This window comes from Nicotiana tabacum, chromosome 5 (genome assembly GCF_000715075.1).
Source record: "Nicotiana tabacum cultivar K326 chromosome 5, ASM71507v2, whole genome shotgun sequence".
Lineage (NCBI taxonomy): Eukaryota > Viridiplantae > Streptophyta > Magnoliopsida > Solanales > Solanaceae > Nicotiana > Nicotiana tabacum.
The window spans coordinates 110,316,867-110,321,988 of NC_134084.1; the positions used below are offsets into that span (position 1 = coordinate 110,316,867).

Below are 5,122 nucleotides of genomic sequence, written 5' to 3' on the forward strand. Positions count from 1 at the left end.
TGTACAGCTCAGTCCAGGCAAAAGAGTTATGCTGACCGTAAGGTTCATGATTTGGCCTTCATGGTCGGTGAGCGGGTATTGCTTCGAGTGTCACCTATGAAGAGCGTGATGAGATTTGGGAAGAAGGGAAAGCTTAGCCCTAGGTTCATTAGCCCATTTGAGATTCTTGAACGAGTTGGAGAGGTAGCTTACAGACTTGCGTTGCCGCCGAACTTATCAGTCGTGCATCTAGTGTTCCATGTGTCCATGCTTCGGAAGTATCACGACAATCCATCCCACGTGTTAGATTTCAGCACTGTCCAGTTGGACAAGGACTTGTCCTACGAGGAGGAGTCGGTAGCTATTCTAGACCGGCAGGTTCATCAGTTGAGATCGAAGAGTTTCCCTTCGGTTCGTGTTCAGTGGAGAGGTCAGCCTGCTGAGGCATCGACCTGGAAGTCTGAGTCCGATATGTAGAGCCGTTATCCCTATCTTTTTCTCGACTCAGGTACTTCCTTCTTATGTCCGTTCAAGGACGAACGGTTGTTTTAGAGGTGGAGAATTTGATGACCCAAAAGGGTCATCACTTGTGTTACAAGTAAATTCAATGTTTCGAGGCCTAAAAACCTCCTTTTTACCTCACCTTGATTTACGTGCGTGATCCGGACCCATATCCGAAGAGCCTTCTACGTGAAAAGATGAGAAATAGAAATTTCTAAAGTTAAAAATTTGATTTTTGGTTGACTTTGGTCAACATTTTGAGCAAACGGACCCGGATCTGTGTTCCGATGATCTCGGGAGGTCCGTAGTAAAATATGGGAGTTGGGCGTATGCCCGAAAATGAATTTCGAAGTCTCAAGCCTTAGAAATCAATTTTTGAAAGAAATTGTTTTGCGGAATGATCTAAGAAATGAAGAAAAGTATTAATATTGAAACCATTGGTATCGGGCCCCTATTTTGGTTCCGGAGTAAGGTACAAACTTGTTATAGTATTTAAAAGATAACTGTGAAATTTGGTGAAAAACGGAGTTTATTTTACGTGTGTTGGACTTCCGGTTGAAGAGTTATGAACTTTGAGAGTTTTTGATGAAAATGTTGAGTTTTGAGGTTTAATTCATGATTTTACATGTTATTTTGATGATGTGATCGCACGAGTAGGTCCATATAATGTTTTTGAGTTAGTATGCACGTTTGGTTTGAAGTCCCGAGGGCTCAAGTGAGTTTCGGGTAGGTTCCGAGATATTTTAGGCTTAAAACATAGATGTTGCAGGTCCAGAGATGTTGCAGATCTCTGAACCCGCCAGTGCTGACCGCATTGATTTTGTGCTAACCGCGGAGGGGCCTTTGCGGCCGCACGCCTTTTTGTGCGGTCAGCGGTGAGGAAGGATTTCACTTGTTTGACTTCGGAAGCCTATATCTTTTGATCTACAAGGAATTTTGAGATGATTCAAAAACGAAAGTTGTAGACCTTCGTGTCTAGTTTCCCGAAAGGTAAAGAAATCACAATATGAACATATGTAGAGAAATTTATGACCAAAATACTAAAACATATCACTGCAGTCAACATTGTGACACTACTACAAAAATTACTAATAGCGGCTATTATTTAGTGGCAATAAGTGATTTGCCGCTAATTGACTCCCGACACTCAAATATTACTGGCAATAGATTAATTGCCAGGAATAGATACACTTACAGTGGCAATTGAAAGACATAGCCATTAAAAGTTTAATAGAAATCCAACTTTTAGTATTTTATATTCCCTCCAACATTTTTCCTCTTACCTTTCATTCCCGCTCACCCATTTCCTCCTTGTAAACCATAAAAAGTACCCACTAAATTCAACTCTAATTCAGCCGCCGTCTAGATATTACTTTTTAATCAATTTTTGTTTAACCCAATTCCCTTATTGACTATCATCCGACCACCGGTGGCGCCTTCATCATGGCAAGTCACCATCACCTTTTTATTCTAATTCATATATATATATATATATATATATATATATATATATATATAGCTTTTCCATCTAGTTTTTATTTGCTTCGATGTAGATGGCTTTAATTTTGTATCTGGATCAGGAACCTCATCTCTCATCAACCTCGCTAATTTCCAGCATTTTTACAAATACCGAGCCCTAGGTTGGGCTTTTATCTTTTTTTCCTTCTATTTTTATTCTTTGTATTTAGACTAATTTTTTTTAGTATTTAGTTTGTGCCCTAGTTGTTAACTTAGATTTGCTCAATTTTCATTACTAATTTCTCATACTATATGTACCAACCTAGCTACCATGTAAGTAGCAGTTTGTTATGTGGTTGTAATGGACTATTAGGCATTATCAAAGTTTCTCTGTTTAATTTAGTGAATTCGGTGTTGGAACACTGCTATTTACCCAAAGAAGGATGCTTTACTTTATAATTCTGATAAAAATTTTGCTTTCTTTGAGCAATTGATGATGATTGGTAGGCCTTATTGGGATGATACCGGTAGAATGCCGGTAGAATGACAGTCTTTCATTTCACTTTCAGTAAAATTAGCATTTACTAATTTCTTTCACCTTTAGTGATATCTGTTGTTGTCTATCAATATCTCTCTTTCTTTTACCCTGTATCTCTCTCTTCCTCTTCTTTTATATCTTCTTCAGGTATTGCATTTCTTTTCTTTTATCAGGATTAAGGGATAATCAAGTGGAGAACATGGAAAAGAAACACTCAGCTTGATTAACAGGTGAGCAATGAAGCTTTGGGTCAGATTTTATCCTTGAATTTCTGTTTGATTTGTTGCTAAATGCAGTGAAGTTTGCGTATTTTAGTTTCATATTAGCGTTTCAAAGTTATTGGATAGAATAGTCATAGTTGCTCCTACGCGGAGGTTGTGTTGAGTCTCCTATTTGATTGATATGTTTACGACTTCATTATTTGCATTTCTAACTTTTAATGGTTTGCCACTTTGTTTGGTGTTCTTTCTTGTTCGAACTCCTGGTAACCTTAAGTCAATGCGATTAGCGAAAATTGCTTTGGAAATAGCTGCACAGTTCATGTGCTTACATCAAGTTTCTGAATTACTAGAAGAGAGGAGAGATTTTATGCACTTATATAACTTGAACTTGCAAAATGCTTCAAATTGATAAGAGTACTGACATGGGAAATTATACGATCTCTTCTCTAATTGGTGCTATCTTGAGGGATTTTATGTTGCGTGTTGTATAGGTCAAAATTAGATCAGAGAAATTCTTCACGCTGAGATATAAGGTCGTGGTCGGACAGGCCGAGGTCGGACGTCATCAATAGCCAAGGTCGGACAGTCACCAATAGCCGAGATCGGACAGTCACCAATAAGGTCGAGGTCGGACAGTGATGAAATAGCTAGTTTGCTTTGGAATCCTCAAAGGAAATATTCTACTGAATATTCCCTCTAATTGTACTTTTTAAAGATTTTCTAAGGATACCCCTTATAAATAGGAAGAGAGGACTTCCAAAAGGGGTGCTCGGGCTCCATCTCCCTCTCTCTAAAAAATATGTAAACATACCTCTTTAAAGAGATTAGAGGATCTGTGATCCCAGACCTTCATCAGATCTAAAAAGGGTCTTAAGGTTCTTGTATATGTTATCATTTGTCTTTATCAAATGAAAGAACATCCACTCAACTCAAGATTTGGTGAATCTTTTCCTTTATTTACATTTTATTGCCATTTAATGTTACTTAATGCATCTTTCTTTATGCCATTAAATCTGGCCATAATCACGGCCAATATTTATACTCGGCTATGTTTTTTCTATTCATATCATTCATCTCGGATCTAGAGTTAATTATCTTTAACTAGGATTTGACCTTTCATCCTTGATTGATTTGTTCAAAAAGATTTTAATATCTTTTGAGTCAAACAATTTGGCGCCGTCTGTGGGGATTTTCTAGTTAAAATTTTAGTTTCCTCTAGATTCAAATTCAATTCAATCCAATGACTAACCAGTCCAAAAACTGGCTAGCCCGTGCTATTTTTACGCAGTCCCCCAGTGGCCCTTTACTGTCTATGAATCCAGTTGTGTTGGGCTTCGATTAACTTTTGTGGCAGTTTCCTTAGAAACTTAAACCGGTCAGCTTTATGTTTAAGGGACTATCATCATGTCATAGAAATGATGGAGAAAATAAATTTTTTTTTGATCCCACACAACCTAAAATTTGGAGCACATTCAAAGTTGCTTCTGAATCATGTCTTGCAGAAGATGTGCTAGTTGCAGGAGCCATTTAAAAAAAAGGCACACTATAATATCCAATTTGCTATCTAACGTTACATATTGTCTATTGTCAATTTATCTATGGAAAGATTTTACCTAACAATGCAAAGCCAAAGGTAAATAGTTGAAAGAGTAAGAAAGCTATAACCATTTAGCCCTCTCTCCTTTAAGAAAAAGAGAGGCATAATATGAAACAACAACATGAGCTTTAAAAGGGAGTACCACTTCCACTCTTAGTTTCAGCGGGGTTGTACAAAGCAGACCGGTTTCTCGGTCTCCTCTAACTGTCGTACGACTTCTTCCATCGACGGTCTAACGGTAGCCACGTCGAATACCTCCATTGTTGTTTCCTCTAACAATTCATAAATAGAACACCTACGTCCTGGGACCCAGAATGCAACATGTCATGCACATGTCATATGACTTTCATCCTCGTTAATCAAACGCAGGTAAACCTGCTAATCCAGGTCGCCAAAGGTCTTTGCCAGTTTTCTTTAAGTATATTCACTTTAGTTTTGGTGCACCAACAAGTCTTTTCAAATCTGAGTCTGTTTTTAATTTTGTGAGTACCACTCCCCCACTCATCAATTTTTGAAAAAAGGGCTTCAGAAAAATGATAAGTAAAATACAGAAAACTACAGAGAGGACAGATTTAGCTTCAATCTTAAGGGAAGCACTTTTATCGAAGTTCGGTAGATCGTCATCATCGTTGTCAATTTTTAAATTGTCAGAATGACATTTTCCAGTGGAAATGCAGAGTACCCTACAATCTAATCGGCTTTGCGTCGTCTTAGCTTTCTCGACAAAACTGGTAGCGGCCACTAAAAGCGTAACCGGAGAAGGAAATGTGATCACTCCCCTCCACTCATCGACCAATCAAATCGAGGTAACGAACGTTTTTATTTTGT

General features: G+C 38.0%; 1 long non-coding RNA gene across 1 annotated transcript; it reads left to right on the forward strand.

Annotated features, from left to right (window-relative positions):
- Positions 1-1,955: 1,955 nt before the first annotated feature.
- LOC142180633 (uncharacterized) lies at positions 1,956-3,630 on the forward strand. The gene is made up of 3 exons (XR_012709260.1): positions 1,956-2,120; positions 2,650-2,706; positions 3,189-3,630. It is a non-coding gene; the product is annotated as an uncharacterized LOC142180633 (long non-coding RNA).
- The last annotated feature ends 1,492 nt before the right edge of the window (positions 3,631-5,122 follow it).